We start from the raw sequence: 21,622 nt of genomic DNA, 5'->3' as shown, positions 1-21,622 counted from the left end.
TTCGGGTAAGTACTATGCGGTTTTTTTTTAAACCCCTGCATCGGGTTTGTCTCGCGCCGAACGGGGGGCTATTGAAAAAAAAAAAAACCCGTTTCGGCGCGGGACAACCCCTTTAAGCAGCAATCCCAGATACAGCTCCACCAATTAGAACCCCTTCTCCAAAAAGTTGTGAAATTGTGTGAAATGTAAACAAATGTAAAGAAGAAAAGAATGCAATGACTTCGAAATCTCCTATAACAGAAGACATATCAGAAGGTGAAAATGAAATGAATTAAAATGATTAACTGATTTAGCAAATGATGGCAGCAACACATCTCAAAAAAGTTGGGAAAGGACCATGTCTACCACTGTGCAGCCTCTTGAAAACACAGGAAATGGCGTCTAAGGTTTCTAAAAAAAATGTCAAATTTTGAGTCATTTGACCACAGAAGAGTTTTCTATTTTGCCCAAATCCATTTTAAATGAGCTTTGGCCCACAGAAGACGTCAGCATTTCTGGATTCTGTTAATATATGGCCTCTTCTTTGCATGATACAGCTTTAACTTGCATCTGTGGATTTCACAGCAAACTGTGTTCACAGACAATGATATCTGGAAGAATTCCTGAGCCCATGCAGTGATTCACATTACAGAATCATGCCTGTTTTTAATGCAATGACACAAACTAGATCATCCACTATTGGCTGTCGTCCCTGTCACATGTTCACATTCATTTCCTCAGATTCTCTGAATCTTTTGAGATTTTACAAAGTCTTTACAATTTTACATTGAGGAACATTTTCCAGAAACCGTTTCACAGATTGGTGAAGCTCTGACCATCTTTGCCTCTGAGAATCCGTCTCTCTAACATGTTCTTTTTATACACAGTCATGTGTAGAAAATTGACCCTCCAGCTGCACCACATACTTTTCCAACCTTTTGTTAAATCTCTCCCAAATTTTTGAGATGTGTTGCTGCCATTTACTTCTAAATAAGTTTTTTTTTTAATGAAATGGAAAAATGTCTCACTTCCAACTTCTGATTAGTTTTTTTGCGTTCTGCTGTAATTAAAATATGGTTAGATGAGATTTCCAAAGCATTGCATTTAGGGATGAGCGAGTATACTCGCTAAGGCACTACTCGCTCGAGTAATGTGCCTTAGCCGAGTATCTCCCTGCTCGTCCCTAAAGATTCAGGGGCCGCCGCAGCTGACAGGTGAGTTGCGGCGGGGAGAGGGGCAGAGCAGGCGGGAGAGAGGGAGAGAGAGATCTCCCCTCCGTTCCTCCCTGCTCTCCCCCGCAGCTCCCCGCGGCGGCACCCGAATCTTTCGGGACGAGCGGGGAGATACTCGGCTAAGGCACATTACTCGAGCGAGTAGTGCCTTAGCGAGTATACTCGCTCATCCCTAATTGCATTCCTTTTTTTCTTAACATTAATTTACACAGCGTTCCAACCTTTTTGGAATTGGGCTTGCATTGACCAGTTTATACTAGTGATCGATGGAAGTACCAGTTGCCACATCTCTGTCAGCACATGGTTTATTGTTTGCCAGCTCACCTAGCTTTTGTAGGTTCTATCCAGACTTGCCAGGGTTAACAGCTCCTGTGCTTTCTAGTCTAGGTTAATTAGTCCTGCTAGTGTTTGAGAGGTGTGGCTGGTGATTGACACGTCTGTCAGCCAATCGGCTTATCCCTCCTCCCTATAAGATCCAGCTCTTGCTGCCTTGGAGTTGCCGATTAATTTTCAGTGATCCCTGAGCAGTCCTCCTGTTCAGACCTGCTGTGTCTGGCTCCGGTACTTTGGTTTGGTCCCCGTTTGTGTCTATTGTTTGTCTGTCCTTGTTCTGTTTATTTCTGTGCTCTGTACCCCGCGAGTTCAGGCCTCCCTGTTAGGGTTTGGTAGTGGCCTAGGCACGAGTGTGGTTCTGCACCTGTCGGAAGCGATCGGCCTGCTGAATAGGCACAGCTCCCTCCCGGGATAGGGGTTTGCAGGCATAGGTTTTCCCTTAGTTTATTTTGCATTTTCATTGCACGGTTGAGATATAGACACCTTCACCTTCCTGCAGAGGTGCTCCCTGTCCGTGCTGCATCTAGCCACCTGTACCAGCGCTTTCCCGCGCCTATCTTGGCTGCCCCCCGTATCCTGTTTGTATTGGCAGTCCAGGACGAACGTGACACCGGTGGTCTACAGTTGGACTTGTCCACCAGAGTACTAGACAATATTCAATCGGCCCAAACTCCCACACAATAATGGGTCCTTTATACAACAGGATCCCAAAGGTGCAGCAGATGACAACCCAATTAGGAGTGGACTTTGGAGCCACTTACTATTAGATCTATTACTTAAGAGATAATCTTGAATAAACTATTAAATCTTATCGATGATTCACCTTGTGTGTAATTAGAATATTAAATTATGCCAAATTACAAGCCCGGCTCGGATCATTGGTTCAGACTTCAGTAAATTCAACACAAAAACACCTAAATTCCACAATATGTTCATATGAAATGTTACCCTATTGTTGTTCAGGGGCCAAAGATATACCGCATCCCCAATTCTTACACCATTGTAAGTCACATACTTTCAGAAAGTACCTCTTTCAATTCCAAGTTGACTTTAACTATAAAGTTATTCCCTTGTACACTGAGCAGAACATTCAAAAAGTTTATTTCTTTCCTAAATCAATAAGACGAATCACGGCTTACACAGAGTAAACACTCAGGCATTTTTTCAATTTCGTGGAAAGGATAGAACAGCCGATGGAGGGAAAAAAAAAAATTCATCACAATGGCCGGGGAATGTGAAGCCGCCATAAATGTATGAAGAGCGTATTGTGTGATTTAGGGATAGGCAGCAGATAAGCACAATAAGGGTATTGATTCAATATGTTGAACTGTTTACAGCCGTACAGAGTCGTAGACTTTCCTTCGAGCATTGAGCAGATAACAGAATTCACCCTGAGCCTTACAAGAAATAAAGGAGACAGAAGAGAAGTCATTAAACAAGGAGGCGTTCATTTCTTAAAGTGATACCGTCCTCTCTCCTATATCAAGTACTGCTAGAACATGAAATAATCATGAATTGCTATAACCGATCTGTGCCTGGCATAAAGAAGCGTTTAAAGGGCTTGTACATGGTTAGAAAAACATGGCTGCTTTCTTCCATGTGTATTACGAAATTAATGAGTGCCAATCAGATAATAAGAATAATGTCATTATGCTAAGGGAGACAGTTCTGCATGTTAGGGGGTAGTGCCATGAAGCAGGTGTAGTCAATCAGATCATGGGAGTAATTTAAGCAGCAGAAGAGTCAACCGATTTTGGGGGAGGCTGTGACTTGTCACCTTGTACTGTTCCACCAACACCAATTGGTCACCTGAGCAAGAATCAAATGTAGCATTTATTTCCCGATGTTAATATTTAGTGGGGCCTTCTTTGGTCTTAATGACATTGAATACTCTCTGTGGCATACTTTCTACTAACGTCTGATACACTTCAGCCGGTATCTCCTTCCATTCATCCTGCAAATGTCAGGCGAGTTTTCTCAAAGAAAATGGATTCTGTTCATATTTCTGGATCCAACATTCCAGTTAATTCTAAAAATGTTCAGTAGAGTTCAGGTCAGAACTCAGTCCAGTCCAATTTGGGAAGATCCATATCCTCAAGAAAATGTAAAACAGAGTTGGATCTATGACAAGGCGCGTAGTCTTATTGGAAGTATTGCTGATCATTCCCAGAGTATTGCTACATTGTCAGCAGCATATTATTGTCTAGGACAGCAAGGTGTTCTTGGTTCTTTCCATTACAACCAACGGACAAAGACCACACCTTGTAAGACATCCCCAGACCATAACAGAACCTCCTCTGTACTTAACTATTACCACTACACACTCAGGTAAAAGGCATTTCCAAGGCATCCTCCACACCCAGGTACCTCCATCTGATTTGAAGATGGACCAATGTGATTCGTTACTCGATATAATTTCTTCCATTGCTCAACAGACCAATGGCGATGCTGCTTGTACCATTGTAGACGGGTCAATGCATCTTCTTTGAGAGAACTCACCATACGTTTGCAAGACGAATGGAGGGAAATACCAGCTGACGTGTATTAGACGTTAGTAGAAAGTATACCATGGTGAGTATCTGATGTCATTAGGGCCAAAGGAGCCACACTTTGTATTAAGATGTCTAAATAAATACGCTTGCTTCTTGCTCAGGTGTTGTGACAACTTAAGGGTCGTTAGCTCATCAAATCGCCAGATTTCCTCCACCATAGAGATGGTCGCACACCAGTAAACCACATCCAGGCCTGGAGTTTGGTACAAACATAATAAATCGGTCCTTAATGTGGTACATCAACAGAACTCATTATACAGTCTTCACACTGTTGTTATTCGTCACAGTCTACACAAATATGTGCATTTCCCCGGTCGTCTGGCCACTCCATAACATAGACTTTACACCGTCTACAATACAAGCCTGGTGCCTCAAAGGCATCACGAAGTCCATCACCTTATACCCAATCTGAGTGTCAGTCATCTACCCTTGTCAGATTTGTGGTTCTCCCACATAGCAGGAGGAGTTCCACACCAGACCAACAATTGGTCTCCAATGGTCCTATCAAGACACAGTGCTGACGACCTCCTGTTTCAACGTCGCCAGCAAATAGCCCATGAAGGAAGTAACGTGCTGGCTTGGGGCAAACCCTCTACTGGAACAGTCTGATTGCCATTAGGGAGTCGGGAAGGAATTTTTCCCCCAAAAGGGCTAATTGGCTTCTGGCCTTGGGGTTTTTTGCCTTCCTCTGGATCAACACAGTAGGTAGACAGGCTGGACTAGATGGACAATGTCTTCATTCGGCCTTACATACTATGTTACTATGTTACTATTGATAGCCTATGCTAAGGACAGGTCATAACTAGTTTACAACTGGACAACCCCTTTAACTAACCAATCATTTCAATCTAGTGGGGTTTTTTGGAACCTCCTGATGTGTCCCGCAGTCCATATGACCAAGATCGGAGGTTAGTTTCCAAAACCCATAAAAAAACAACCAAGAAGTGCGATATTGAATAAGTGAAGTATTCTTGTCCCTAGTACTTGGACAGTTAATTTTCCTTTTCTTTCGCTTGGCATGAAAGTCTGCAATTCATCTTTGACAAACGTGTCTGAGATTAAACTGAAAAGATTTGGAAAGCAGAAATGATAGCTTCAGTTCACGGCCTCCTGTGGTATCTTCTGGCACAATTCACTGCAGCTGACAGACCCCTCCGTCCCAGGAGACGGCGAGGGAGAGTGACACATTGGTTCACTTCGATGACTGCAATCTTCAATATCGCAGTAAAAAACTGGCTGGAAAAAAGAAATCCATCGTCCGCAGTTAGTTTTAATTGCAGATGCAGCTTTGGGGGTCATTCCACAGACATGCTGGAAGTTAGGCTAACGCCAGACATATGCTACCAGTCTTATTATGTATTGTGTGATAGAACCATTCAGCAGTAGATTTTGACACGGCTGCACATGACAAGCCAAGGAAATCTAAAGAACACGATGTTGAATTTAAAGGGGTTGTGAGAGATTATAAAAAGAAGCAATCTCATTTTTGATTCCCAGAAACAGCGCCACGCTTCTCCTTGGGTTGTGTCTGGTATTGCAGCTCAACTCCTTTGATGTCAAATGGTGTTTCCCACTAATGACATTTATCCCCCATCTACCACAAAGGGGATAAATGTCTGGTCGCTGAGAGTCTGACTGCTGGGACCCCAAACAATACCAAGATTTGGGCACCTCGAATAACCCATGTGAATGAAGCAGTGGTACATATGCTTGACCACCATTCCATTCACTTCTATGAGATGGAGGAAAATTGCTGAGTGCATAGATCTACATGCATCCCATAAAAGTGATTGGAGGGGTGGTCAAGCATACATATCGCCATTCCATTAAGAAAGGGCATTCAGAGGAAGCAGATCTCAGAATTGCTGGAAGTCCCAGCACTTGGACCCCCTGCGGTTATACATTTATTTGCTATTCTGTGGATAGGGAATAGATTTAATTAATGGGAAACTCCCTTAAAGGCCAATTTACATCTGTGTTGGAAGTTCTGTTTGGAGCCTCCAGTGCAGATCTGGCAGAAAAACTTGAACCAAATAGCACTAATTTATTAGGCAAAATGCCAGTTGGAATGCCAGAAGCTAGACAGACCCCATTACAGTCAACTGGGTCCGTTTGGTGCCATTTGGCTCCGGAATGTGTCAGATCGGGGGGTTCTGGTATTTTCAATGTTAGACTCCAAGGATGGAGCTGAACGACAGAAATCGGCCAGAGCTCCAGGCACAGATGTGATTGGAGCCTAAAGAAGCTGACTGAAGTACCGGAAATAGACTGTTTACAAGAGTGGCACTGTTTCCATAATCAAGTAGTCATGTTTTTATACAAATCCTCTCAAAAAGAATGTTTTACCCTAGTTTTGTTATAAACATTTTTTATTGCATACTTTAAATTTAATTTTGCTTACATGACTATAGGGGCAGCCATGTTGTGCGAGTCGCTGTTATGTTAGTGTCAGAGATTTGCTTTAAAGGGGTTGTCCCGCGGCAGCAAGTGGGTCTATACACTTCTGTATGGCCATATTAATGCACTTTGTAATGTACATTGTGCATTAATTATGAGCCATACAGAAGTTATCAAAAGTTTTATACTTACCTGCTCCGTTGCTGGCGTCCTCGTCTCCATGGTGCCGACTAATTTTCGGCCTCCGATGGCCAAATTAGCCGCGCTTGCGCAGTCCGGGTCTTCTCCTGTCTTCAATGGGGCCGCTCGTGCAGAATGCCGGCTCCGTGTAGCTCCGCCCCGTCACGTGCCGATTCCAGCCAATCAGGAGGCTGGAATCGGCAATGGACCGCACAGAAGAGCTGCGGTCCACGGAGGGAGCAGACCCCGGCGGCCATCTTCAGCAGGTGAGTATGAGGACGCCGGACCGCCGGGATTCAGGTAAGCACTCTCCGGTTTGTTTTTTTAACCCCTGCATCGGGGTTGTCTCGCGCCGAACGGGGGGGGGGGGGGGGGTTAAAAAAACCAGTTTCGGCGCGGGACAACCCCTTTAAGTCAGGCCATAAGTAAACTAAACAGGAAAATGACCTATGCCTATATGACTTATTGACTTGTATGGGAAAAACCAAGGCACAGTCACTGGTCAGAATAGACAAATCTGAACTAGAACACCAATGACCAAGGCACACTGACTGGACAGACTAGACAAGGCTAGACTAGAACTTGGTACTGGGAACTAGAGCAAGGAATACTGGATAGAAGGATGACTCTGTCTAAAATACTATCCCTGAGAATAAGAGGTCACTAGGCCCAGACAAGAGGCTAAAGAAGCAAGTGCTGGAATGACCCAGGGTAGACAAAAGCAAAGGAGGGATTAGACAAATTTCAACAGACTGGACTAGAAAACCAGGGAGTAAGACACACTCACAGGACAGACTAGACAAGAACTAGGTACTAAGGACAAGAACAAGGAATACTGGAAAGAATAAATGTTGTCACAGCTATCAACTATACCACACTGCTGAAGCCAAAAATATTTTTACAAGAATTAACTCATCAGATACTCCTATGAGTAGTGTGGCCCCCTGATCCACTCCAATAGGTCATAGCAACTATCCCAACAACAACTTTGAAAGCAAAATATAACAATGCAGCAAGATTTTTTTCTGCTGATTGTAATAAAAAATAGGTTTACCATTAAAAAAATGATTTAAACAATAGGTCAATTTCTCATGATAGATTTTATATTACAGCTCTGAACTGCAATACCAGACACATCCTGTGGACAAGAGTGGCGCTGTGCCTAAAAAAAAAACTTCACATCCTTATAAAAGCAAGTTCCAAACCAGTAAATACTATATGTTGTCCTATTCACTTGTCACAGCAGTGGGCTTGGTCCTCACGTATGTTGCAATAGCACCGATCCTCTGGGATTAGCCGTTGGTCAATAAGTTTATTTGAGTTAACCAGGGGAAAGAAATGATTAGCTTTAGTCATACATTTGTATGTAATTGCCATCAAGAAATCAATGTGGCGGCCAACGAAGAATAACTCTTGTAGACAGAGGGGGATCTGCAGTGTAATTAGAGCACGACACCACAGTATCATTATAGACTTTACCCATCAGCTTTTATATTGTCCCTGTAAAAAGTTATCGATCGCCAAATACTTTGCAATAACTGAAATAGCTTATTCCTATGGAAACAGGAAGATTTCATGATGACTAAAGAAGAACAGATACTCCAAAAGCTTCTATGTAGAGACAATAGACCCAGTTATAGTCTGTGCGGAGTGCTTTATAGCATAGCAGCAATAGGGAGTTATTGCAGGCACCCAGACATAAAACACTTGGGAAATGACCTATTGACTTCTATGGGACAGTGTAGTGGGCATGCTCCGTGCCATGTTCTCATGTAGTCCATGCTGAAATGACATTGAATAGAATACAAGAAGCAGATTATTGAGTTGTAGCAAGTGCCTGGACATAAGAAAGTCAGAAAACAACTTTTTAACTTTAATGGAGGGCTGTAGTGAGCATGCTCTGTGACATGTCCTTAGTAAGGCCTCATGTCCACGCATGTGTCGGATCCCGCCTGCAGCGGGAGCCGACCATGCCTGCGGCCGGGGACATTTTTTACCTGTCCGGATCTTCTTTCTTCTGCACTGTGATGCACCGGCCGCCGCAATATACTTTTTTTTGTTTTAAGCCTGCTTTCCTGCGGATCCGCGGCACGTCTGTAGTGTCAGCTGCGGGTGTGCCATGGATCTGACGGTTTCCATTGACTTCAATGGAAGCCGTCAGTGCTGGATCCGCACAGAAATGGAGCATGCTGCGATTTTTTTTCCAAACCAGAAGGTCCACAAATCCAATCCGCATGCTTTAATTAATTTGCGGACGCCCATGCATCCCGGCTTCATTTGCGGATCTCCTGCACGGATTCCACATATCCTCCCGTGACATGAGGCCTTATAGTAACAGAAACACAAGCCTCAGCACTCATACGCATTTAATATCTGAATAGAATTGTACAACCGTTGTTTATACTAATGGTATAAAAAAGGCAAGGTTCATAGCGCACATTTTGGCTAAAACACGTGTGCCCAACCACCATGTCCAGGCGATCCTCATTGGGTGGGTTCCTAACGCTATAGACACCTCTCATTCAGCAAAAATCCTCCAAATGAATAGGAAAGCTGGATATCTGGCTATATACTCTCACTGAAGCACCCGGGATAGATGGCGGTGGGGAGGGTGCGGCACGGAGAGGCAGCCACTCCTACACAAACGCACATGCAACTAAAGAATATGCAAAAAAACAAGTACAGTAACAGAAACATGCTTCAGCACAGTATGGAGTTGCCATGTATAGCCCAGAATTTACTTAATTCACGGCTCCACAGCCAGTAGACCAGATTATTGCAATTTTTAGTAAATATTTATTTTTTAGCATTTTGTTTTTTTTTTATATATATATCTACAGTTGTTATGTCCAGTATAAGGCCGGCTGCACGTGAACAAATTTGGACTGCGTAAATCCGCGGTCGTCGTCCCCATCGTGGATCCACAGCAAATGCTGTTCATAGCATGCAACGGGAAAATCACTTTTCCTTCCAGACCCGCGGAATCGAATTGCGACTTCCGCAAGTGAAGGAAGAAAAACGCAGCACGCTCTATTTTTTCACGGATTCTGCGCAGATGACTTCCTTTGAAGTCAATGGAAGTCATTCGACCTGCAGCCCTTCCGCAATTGACATTGCAGAAAGGTCGTGGTTTCTGAGTTATTGCCTAGCAACGGCACGGGAAAAGTAAACATTTTTACAAAATCTGTAATGCACATGTGCGACGGCGGCTCGCCGCGTTCATCCGCACTACAGCGAAGAAGGAAAAAACACAGGTAGGTGCGGATGTCGGCCGGGCATAGGGTCGGATTTCACTGCGGGCGCCCGCTTGTGGAATCCGAGCCGTTCGTGTGCAGGCGGCCGAATAGTTTATAGTTTTATGTCGGAAGAAGCGTCTCCAACAAGATGCCTTTAGAATTGTCAATTTTGACCTAAGCCTCAATATTGATACAAAACCTTTATAGACCACAAATGGTGCAGCATGCGCACTATACATTATACTGTATATACACTCCATGCACGCATCACCCGTAGAAGACACTAACTCTTACTACTACATAGAGTACTAGAGACGTATCAGATGTGCAGCCGCCTTCCATCCAGCTCACACCCGACGTTCACATTAATGGACTTTATTTAAATGTCCTTCATAAATGGTAATGGAGCCGGTAAGTCACCCGGAGGGGTGAATCACACTAACTAGCATCAATTAAAATATTTTTGCTCTGGTAAACAGAAAGTGCAACCAGAGGGCAGAAGACTGCGGTAAAACATTTGTTTTAATCCACTATCACCTAAAATATTCATGACGGCTGCTGTTTTTGCAATGTTTACACTGTTTCCAGAGATGACATTGTGACTGAGCGAGACGCGCCAGAAGTTCTTACTGAACAATATAAATAGGTTATTTATTTATTTTTTAGGTTTCTTATCTTCATTCATAGAGGTTGTTTTTCTCCTGCAGTTTACATTGTAATCAAGGGTATTTCTACTGTGCACCTCATGGAGAAACAACGGGGGTGTTCAAGGACTCAAAAATTGATGCCTATCACTAGAATAGATGATCAATGTTTGATTGGCCGGGGACCAAGCCTGGGCACACTAGCTCATCTGTACGGACCTGGTACTGGAACTCCGTCCTATGCATGTGATTAACCCCTTATGTGATTGTTCTCAGCAAGAGAAACCAGGTAATCTTGTAGATATGAGACCTTTTAATGGCTAACAAAAATACATGATTTATAGCGAGCTTTCAAACCTTGTTCTTCAGGCTAGAGTATCATATCTATCCACTATCCTATCCGCTGCTTTGGGGGTCAAACTGGACTTTACCCCCGACATCCAACCTCTGGCCCGAACATGCCACCTGCACCTCAGGAATATTGCTCAAATCTGCCCGTTCCTCACCACGGACACGCTACAGACACTCATCATCGCCCTCATCCATTCCCGACTTAATTATTGCAACTCCCTGCTCATCGGCTTTCCCCGCACCAGACTCTCCCCTCTCCAATCCATACTAAATGCGGCAGCTAGTCTCATCTTCCTATCCTCAGCTTCTCAGATGCCCCCGCACTATGCCAGTCATTGCATTGGCCGCCCATACACTAGAGAACTCAATTCAAACTCATCACCCACAAAGCCGTGCCACCATACATCGCCTCCCTCCTGTTCCTACACCACCCAGCCCGCACACTCCGATCAGCCAACACATTGAGAATAAACACCCCTCTAATCTGAACCTCACACGCTCGCCTCCAGGACTTCTCTAGAGCAGCACCGATCCTCTAAAACGCTCTACCTCTCGGTGGACCGCAGGGCTTCTGTGTGGTCCATTGCCGATTCCAGCCTCCTGATTGGCTGGAATCGGCACGTGACGGGGCGGAGCTACACGGAGCCGGCATCCTGCACGAGAGGCCCCATTGATAAAAGAAGAAGACCCGGACTGCGCAAGCGCGGCTAATTTGGCCATTAGACGCCGAAAATTAGTCGGCTCCATGGGAACAAGGACGCTAGCAACGGAGCAGGTAAGTGAAAAACTTCTTATAACTTCTGTATGGCTCATAATTAATGCACAATGTACATTACAAAGTGCATTAATATGGCCATACAGAAGTGTATAGACCCACTTGCTGCCGCGGGACAACCCCTTCAAAGAAGCATATCAAACCTCCTGATCCAATCCCCCACTCCCTCAATATGCCCCGTGACCCTCCCTATGGCTCTCCTCCCCTTACACTCTGCCTATGGTATATGTCCTCTGCCCCCGTGCCTATTTATCACCCAGAGCCCGCTTGTTCCCTAATAACTTTATACCAATTATCGTACTGTCTGTGCTCCCCGTGCCTCATCTGCTGCCCCCGTACCTCCCGTATCACCCCCACCCCGTGTCTCATCTGCTGCCCCTGCACCTCCCGTATCACCCCCACCCCGTCTGCCTAATAATTGTATACCACATGTATATGTCGTATGGTTTGTGTTCCCCCGTGCTTTGAAATTGCTGTGGAGTAAGTTGACGCTACAGAAATAAAGATTATTTATCATATCTACAAGATTACTTGGTTTCTCTTAATGAGAACAACCATATTTTGCTTGCCAACACCGTACCAATCTTTTTTTTCTATTAACCCCTTAATGACATGGCCTTTTTTTGTTTGTTTGTTTTTCCTCTCCAGTTTCAAAAAACCCTAACTCTTATTTATCCATTGAAATAGCTGTCTGAGGACTTGTTTTTTACAGGACCCATTGCATTTTTGAAAGGTACTATTTAACCGCTTAACGCACCATGATGTAACCTTACATCATGTGGATAGCGCAAAATCAGAAGAGAACTCGCGCCATCTGACAGCGGCTGCAACAGTGGGAGTGCATAAGGACAGCGACCCACCGATGTTACCCCTTACATGCCATGATCTATGTAGATTGTGGCATGTAAAGGGTCCACAAAGGTAGGGCGCCCCCTCTATGATGTCATCGGACTGCCGAGATGTAATCGCGGAGGGCCGACAGGTTGCCATGGCAATAGGACGCCAGCTACAGGCATCCTGCTTTGCCATTGCCTATGATTACAAGCGATAAGTCCTGCAATGCCTTACCATAGCCATCATTGCTGCTATGAATTAGGTCACTATCAGAGACATTAACAGTGACGAAAAAAATTGTGCAAAAAAAAAAAAAAGAACCCTTTTTTGCTCATTTCCCCTATTTATATGAAAAACCCCACATCCTGTCCGTAACAACCTGCACTATAACTTGAGCACGCTAATTACTCTGCGCACCAAAAACCTTGAAAAATACAAGGGCAAAATGCTTATTTTATTCATTTTACCTCACAAAAAGCGCAATAAAAGTGATAAAAAAAATCCATATGTACACCAAAATGGTACAAAAAAGATTTGCAGCTTGTGACGCAAAAAGCACGCCCTCACAGAGCTCCAATTATGGAGAAATAAAAAAGTTATGCCACTTTGAAATCAACTATGTAAAAATAATTATAATTTCCAAAAAAAGGGTGTTTTATTGTGCAAATGTGGAAAAACCTGAAAAAAATTATGTTTTTGGTATCGGTGTAATCGTAGCGACCCACAGAAAAAATGTATTGTGTCATTTGTGCTGTACGTAAAAAGAAATTCAAAAACAATGGCAGAATTGATGTTTTCTCTTCCTGCTCTAAAAAAAAAAAAAAAAAATTAAAGTTTCACAATACTTTCTATGCACCCAAAAATGGTACCAATAAGACCTATAGTTTGCCACAAAGGAAACAAGCCCCTATACTATACAAAGGGGTTTTCCAGGACTTAAAGGGGGTATTTTGTGTGCTTTCTCACCGACGACCTGTCCCCTGGATACGCCATCGGTAGTTGATGGATCCCCATCGCTCAGCTGATTGTCTGGGCTGCTGTCACTGCAGCATGCAGAACATATGTAATCAGTGGACATAGAAAGCAGGGGCAGCGTCGGCTTCACTCATATTGAAATCAATGGGAGTGCTGCACTGTCCCTATACTTCCTGCCAGGGCAGGACATGACGTTCCAACTATGGTCCTGAGCAGGAAGTATAGGGGTAGCATGGCACTCTCATTGACTTCAATGAAGCCAACACTGCCCCTGCTTCCTCTAACCACACTCTTGAGTGGTCATCAGTAAAAAAAAAAAAGCTTTAAAGGTTATCCAGTCTTAAAACTTTTTAAAACTTAGGGTGATGGGTATAAAAGAAACCATATTCACCTCACCTGTTCCCCTAGCACTTTCATCCCACTGATGCCTTGTCCCCCATTGCTCTCTGCTTTCTACCACAGCGATGACGTCACAGATACCAGGGACATGGGACTGCTGCAGCCAATCATTGGCTCACTTCGGCTAGTGATTAGCTGCAGCAGTCACATGTCACATTATGGAGACGCCATTGATGCAGTGTGAAGTGGAGAGCAGCAGGGGATCAGACGCTGTTAGAAAGGGAGCAGCGGGAGGAGAGTATGGCTTCTTCTCTGTTTTTCCATCACACTAACCAAAAATGTTGAGGCTGGATAATCCCTTTAAATATGGACAAGTTATTCTCAGAATCGTTCAGCAATATCAGATTAATGGAAGTTGAACTCCTAGTGCCCCCAATGATCAGCTGTTTGAAGGGGGCCGCAGAGCTTGAGTGAGGCATGAGGCCTCTTCTTCAGGCCTATAACATCATATTCATCAGTCATAAGGCTTTCTTTAAGTGAATGGGATTCTGCTGTGAAACTAAGCACAGGTACTAGAAAATGTACAACACCGTGCTTGATATACAATACAAAGGCCATAGTGCTCATGAGAATACCACGGCCTCTCAAACAGCTGATTGGTGGCTTTACCGGGAATCGAACCCTCACAGAACTCATATTGATGACCTATTTAAGCATAAGTCATCAATATTAAACCCCTTTATTAGGATTTATGGCCCAGGGGTGGCAATGTTTCCCTATGAGGGTGTAGGGAGTCTTCTAGACCATGCAACGCTCCCTGGGAAAAAGTGAAGCTATAATTGATTGCATAATCATCCAAAGTGCCACCTACTCGTAAGTAGCTACCCTATAACTCAATATCCGAGTGTGTTACACATCTTCAAACAAGACTAGGGATGAAGCCAAACCAGAATCCCCAAGCACATACAGCTGATTCGGGTTACTTGCCTTTCATCAGTGCACCGTAGGTTTATGGTTGGCTAAGTGAGAAACCATCAATGTGATTCCAGGGAGGGTTAGGGGTGGTAATGTTTCTCCTTTTGGACAGCACCACAAGGGTGTAGAGAGAGCGCTACCTTCCAATTGGTGCGGCTGGAGAAGACTGTTCCATCAATCATTTACAAGATTTGTGATCACAAGTCTTGAGCCAAACGTTTGGAACTCTAAATATCATGGCCACATTACTGAAATGATGATGATCGAGTCCATTATTTGATTTTGGGAGCCCTACTTGGAATCTCCGACATCATCATTGATGTCGGAGATTCCAAGTAGGGCTCCCAAAATCAAATAAGAGTACTGTGAGTTCCCTTAAGGAGAGCCATGTCAAGCTTTCTGGATTCACTCCCATTCTGGAGATGTACATATCTCACCATCAAAAGACTCCTTGGCCTCCCCCTGACACTCTAATAGCATCTAAGTTTTGTTAACAGTTGCAGATGACTTAATTAAAATGAATATTATCTCCTGCATATATTACGTGGGAAACCATTATCTCCCAAGAATCATTAAATAACCATGAAACCATTTTAATTGAAATAATACATTCCTTAATTATTCTCTCCAGGATTAAAAGACAAAAAAACTTTGCCCCAGAAGGACGGCTTTGATAAGGCACTGAAGACATTTAGGAGTCAGTAATTAACTGAGGTGCAAGTATATTGCTTCAGAGCGGAGAGCTGCGTGGTGTGACCTATAAACACGCAGAGCCCAAAACTCTGGAGGGTTTAATTGTGAGCTTATCCCCCTGTTCACTTATTAGTAGTCATTTTACAGCTTACTAGCATACAAAGGAGAAAGGTGAAGAGCAGCATGGGCCGGTGCTGAGTCTCCACAAATAGATGGGAGAGTTTATTTTATCTAAGATTTCAAAATGCAAAGTGGAAAATCTACATAATTGTTTATTTTGGACAGTATTAGTTCTATTATTACACATAGGGGGCAGTATTATAGTAGTTATATTCTTGTACATAGGGGCAGTATTATAGTAGTTATATTCTTGTACATAGGGGGCAGTATTATAGTAGTTATATTCTTGTACATAGGGGGCAGTATTATAGTAGTTATATTCTTGTACATAGGGAGCAGTATTATAGTAGTTATATTCTTGTACATAGGAGCAGTATTATAGTAGTTATATTCTTGTACATCGGAAGCAATATTATAGTAGTTATATTCTTGTACATAGGAGGCAGTATTATAGTAGTTATATTCTTGTACATAGGGGGCATTATTATAGTAGTTATATTCTTGTACATAGGGGGCAGTATTATAGTAGTTATATTCTTGTACATAGGAGCAGTATTATAGTAGTTATATTCTTGTACATCGGAAGCAATATTATAGTAGTTATATTCTTGTACATAGGGGGCAGTATTATAGTAGTTATATTCTTGTACATAGGGGGCAGTATTATAGTAGTTATATCCCTGTACATAGGAGCAGTATTATAGTAGTTATATTCTTGTACGTAGGGGGCAGTATTATAGTAGTTATATTCTTGTACATAGGGGGCAGTATTATAGTAGTTATATTCTTGTACATAGGGGACAGTATTATAGTAGTTATATTCTTGTACATAGGGGGCAGTATTATAGTAGCTATATTCTTGTACATAGGGGGCAGTATTATAGTAGTTATATTCTTGTACATAGGGGGCAGTATTATAGTAGTTATATTCTTGTACATAGGGGGCAGTATTATAGTAGTTATATTCTTGTACATAGGGGGCAGTATTATAGTAGTTATATTCTTGTACATAGGGAGCAGTATTATAGTAGTTATATTCTTGTACATAGGGGGCAGCATTATAGTAGTTATATTCTTGTACATAGGAGGCAGTATTATAGTAGTTATATTCTTGTATATAGGGGAGCAGTATTATAGTAGTTATATTCTTGTACATAGGAGGCAGTATTGTAGTAGTTATATTCTTGTACATAGGGGGTAGTATTATAGTAGTTATATTATTGTACATAGGAGCAGTATTATAGTAGTTATATTCTTGTACATAGGGGGCAGTATTATAGTAGTTATATTCTTGTACATAGGGGGCAGCATTATAGTAGTTATATTCTTGTACATAGGAGGCAGTATTATAGTAGTTATATTCTTGTACATAGGAGGCAGTATTATAGTAGTTATATTCTTGTACATAGGAGGCAGTATTGTAGTAGTTATATTCTTGTACATAGGAGGCAGTATTATAGTAGTTATATTCTTGTACATGGGAGGCAGTATTATAGTGGTTATATTCTTGTACATAGGAGCAGTATTATAGTAGTTATATTCTTGTACATAGGGGGCAGTATTATAGTAGTTATATCCCTGTACATAGGAGGCAGTATTATAGTAGTTATATTCTTGTACATAGGGAGCAGTATAATAGTAGTTATATTCTTGTACATTGGAGGCAGTATTATAGTAGTTATATTCTTGTACATAGGGGGCAGTATTATAGTAGCTATATTCTTGTACATAGGGGGCAGTATTATAGTAGCTATATTCTTGTACATAGGGGGCAGTATTATAGTAGTTATATTCTTGTACATAGGGGCAGTATTATAGTAGTTATATTCTTGTGCATAGGGGCAGTATTATAGTAGTTATATTCTTGTACATAGGAGCAGTATTATAGTAGTTATATTCTTGTACATAGGGGTAGTATTATAGTAGTTATATTCTTGTACATAGGGAGCAGTATTATAGTAGTTATATTCTTGTACATAGTGGCAGTATTATAGTAGTTATATTCTTGTACATAGGGAGCAGTATTATAGTAATTATATTCTTGTACATTTGAGTAGTATTGTAGTAGTTATATTCTTGTACATGGGGGGCAATATTATAGTAGTTATATTCTAGTACATAGGGGTAGTATTATAGTAGTTATATTCTTGTACATAGGCAGCAGTATTATAGTAGTTATATTCTTGTACATAGTGGCAGTATTATAGTAGTTATATTCTTGTACATAGGGAGCAGTATTATAGTAATTATATTCTTGTACATTTGAGTAGTATTATAGTAGTTATATTCTTGTACATAGGGGGCAGTATTATAGTAGTTATATTCTTGTACATAGGAGGCAGTATTATAGTAGTTATATTATTGTACATAGGCGGCAGTATTATAGTAGTTATATTCTTGTACATAGGGGGCAGTATTATAGTAGTTATACTCTTGTACATAGGGGGCAGTATTATAGTAGTTATATTCTTGTACATTGGGAGCAGTATTATAGTAGTTATATTCTTGTACATAGGGGGCAGTATTATAGTAGTTATATTCTTGAACATAGGGGGCACTATTATAGTAGTTATATTCTTGTACATAGGGGGCAGTATTATAGTAGTTATATTCTTGAACATAGGGGGCACTATTATAGTAGTTATATTCTTGTACATAGGGGGCAGTATTATAGTAGTTATATTCTTGTACATAGGGGGCAGTATTATAGTAGTTATATTCTTGTACATAGGGGGCAGTATTATAGTAGTTATATTCTTGTACAAAGTGGACAGTATTATAGTAGGTATATTCTTGTACATAGGGAGCAGTATTATAGTAGTTATATTCTTGTACAAAGTGGACAGTATTATAGTAGTTATATTCTTGTACATAGGGGGCAGTATTATAGTAGTTATATTCTTGTACATAGGGGGCAGTATTATAGTAGTTATATTCTTGTACATAGGAGCAGTATTATAGTAGTTATATTCTTGTACATAGGGGGCTGTATTATAGTAGTTATATTCTTGTACATAGGGGACAGTATTATAGTAGGTATAATCTTGTACATAGGAGGCAGTATTATAGTAGTTATATTCTTGTACATAGGGGGCAGTATTATAGTAGTTATATTCTTGTACATAGGAGTAATATTATAGTAGTTATATTCTTGTACATAGGAGGCAGTATTATAGTAGTTATATTCTTGTACATAGGAGGCAGTATTATAGTAGTTATTTTGTTGCACATAGAAACAGTATTGTAAGTGTGAAATATACGTCCATGATAGGCAATATTATAGTACCTATATTGTTGTCCATAGGGGACAGTGTGTTGATGTGATTGCCTAAAGTAATGCCTTGTCTCAAGAGTTTCTTTAAGATATTTGTTTGCCCGCAGACTGCCTAACATTAAAAAACCTGAATGGGGCCTAAAAATAAAAGAAGTAAGAGAGGGACTAATTCTATTAATCAATTAATAAACCAGATGAGTGTAATTTTAAATCCAACAGAGCAGGTAACATGGAGAATGAAATCAAACTCTCTGATGAATCAGAGCAAATACTCCCCAGAACTTGCATAAAAAAACAGAGCTCAGTTTCTTCCCAAACCTTTAACACAGCAGGATGCAACTCCTCTACAGAATGCAGTTTTGCAGTTCTTCAGACGATACCAGCACACACAGGGCAGCAACGCATGGGATCCCTATTAAGTATCCTTCACAACTGCAGTATGTGTGATTTCTTTTTAGTGCTGGTGTGTCTGGAGCCAATTAAACCACAGCCTTCCCTTAGGCCTCTTCACACGGCCGTAGGCATTCCTACGTGCGTCTGCCGGCGCCTTAAAAATGTTTGAATGGGTACACAAATGCAATGTTTGTGCGCCCGTCAGACGGCATGGGCCCCGGCGCATATACGCTGAGGCTGCAATACTGTTGCCTCCTTTCCCTTCCCCCTCGCCGGCTCACCTCCTCTCTTTTTCCTGCAGCTGTTTGCAATGGGACTGGGCGGGATGGGGGTGGAGCTAAGCACTCACCCCTCCCCTTGTCAACAGACAGCAATGTTAGGGGATGGAGCTTATCTTTGCCCCCGCCCTCTTCCATTGCAAATCAGAGGGGAGGAGAAAAGAGGGAGGGAGTTTAGCAGTCATGCTGCTAAATTCCCTCCCTTCTCCGCCCACTGTCATTGGCTCCCATAGGAGACCATGCAGCGGCCGACATATTCTTGCCAGAAAGATAGTTCCAGGACTATCTTTTCGGCCCGATGTGAAAGCGCCCGGCACTATATTGGCCCGGCCAGGCGCTTTCACACCGCTTTTACAGCGGCCAATATACGTTCGTGTGAAATAGCCCTTAAGCTGAAACCCACAGTTGGGTCCCCTTAAAAAAAATCACCTTTATTGATATTTAGAAAAATATATTACAGCAACAAGGAATTAAAAATACAGTATGATTGAGTGTAATATAATAGACAAAACTGGCCTAGGAAAAACAATATCTTCTCTTGCTAATATATGCAAACATTAGGGTCAAGTCTGTAACACTTGCTGCAGTTGGTGTGCGCTACCTTCCAGCAATACACTGCTATATACTAAAGATCGGTCCCTGCATTAACGGCCAGCATTGATGGTAAGATGCTGCCGGATAAACTGTCTGATATAAGCTTAGCAGGATAGACTACTACTGAGGCTCTGTGCTAAAAGACCAGCTCCCCCAACATGTTTCACCAGATCTCTGGGGTATAGGAGCTATAGTTGAAGCCCGACTTCTTACAGGAAATAATAAAGGCGGCCAATGAGATGACACAATGTCATAATGACTGAGCCAATAAGACTCTGGATTCATTGTCTGACATACTGCTTCCACAGCCAATCACAACAAACGTTTGCAACAGCCAATGAGGCGGCATCTAAGAAACACCATCACTGCATTGGAGTGTGCCCTAAAAAAAAAACATAGGGGCTGAATGAGTGTGTGAAGGGTTCACACCCATATGATAGTCTGATGGTGGTAAACTGGTTTTCTTCCCACAGTTTTCTTTTCGAATTAAGGCCTTAAGGCGAAGGAACATGAATTGTCTCAAGATGAATTCAAATTCCTCTTTAATCCTGCTCTTACCATTGCCAGTCTTTATGCCTTACCCAAGTTGCATAAAAGAGTGTTTGCTATCCAAGGACGGCCCATCATTTCTGGCGGCGACAATCCTACAGCATAGAATGGTAACGTTGGAAGGGACCTCCAGGGTCATCTGGTCCAACCTCCCCACTCAGTGCATCAGACATCACATGCAAGCACATACATAGACACAGTTCTCCATCCTTCGTGAGGTCTCTTACATCATATTTACAAGATACGAAGGACACGAACAGAAGGATTCAGGATATTTTTGTCACTGAGGGAATGGTTCTGGCCACGATAGACCTTGATGGGAGAGGACATCGAAGAAAGTGCAAAAAGTGCCTTGAAATAAGCAAGCTCATTAGGTATGGATATGGCCTTGTTCCCACCATTGTTGGTGTTTGCATTGGGAGCCTCTGTCCCTGATTTCCACAAAAATGTTGTACAAAATAGCGCAGCAAGCAAACAACCTTGGCTCCATCCAGGGTGAGGATGCTGGAACCATTGTCATCCTTATGTAACCTACACCCATGATTAAAATCAACTGGTAGAGAGGTGTGGGACAACTTGCAGACTCAGTGCGGATGTTGTCCTTGGTCAGATTTGAACCCAGCACCCCAGAGCTGCAGTGCTAACCACTGAGCCACTCTGTTGTACATGATGATATTAACTACACACCTTCTGCATTAACACTGCTTCCCTTGCATGTGACTGCTTTGCGACTTCTAGGGTATGCTCACATGTAACAGAAATGCCGCAGATTTTCCAAATCAGACTTGTCAACCTGATCTCCTTTCGCATGTCTATTTGGTATTGATATTGCTTATGTTGTTATTGAAATATGCCACCCTCTTGTTAGATGCGATACTTCACTTATTGGCGTCCTGTCATCTGTGCTCATTAAAAGAGT

General features: G+C 42.2%; 1 protein-coding gene across 2 annotated transcripts in view; it reads right to left on the bottom strand.

The window, feature by feature from the left end:
* The window catches only part of NOX4 (NADPH oxidase 4), a 176,707-nt gene that overhangs the window by 53,006 nt on the left and 102,079 nt on the right, over nucleotides 1-21,622 (bottom strand). The window lies entirely within an intron of this gene.

This window comes from Eleutherodactylus coqui, chromosome 1 (assembly GCF_035609145.1).
Source record: "Eleutherodactylus coqui strain aEleCoq1 chromosome 1, aEleCoq1.hap1, whole genome shotgun sequence".
Taxonomy (NCBI): domain Eukaryota; kingdom Metazoa; phylum Chordata; class Amphibia; order Anura; family Eleutherodactylidae; genus Eleutherodactylus; species Eleutherodactylus coqui.
This window is presented reverse-complemented; position numbering and strand designations above follow the sequence as displayed.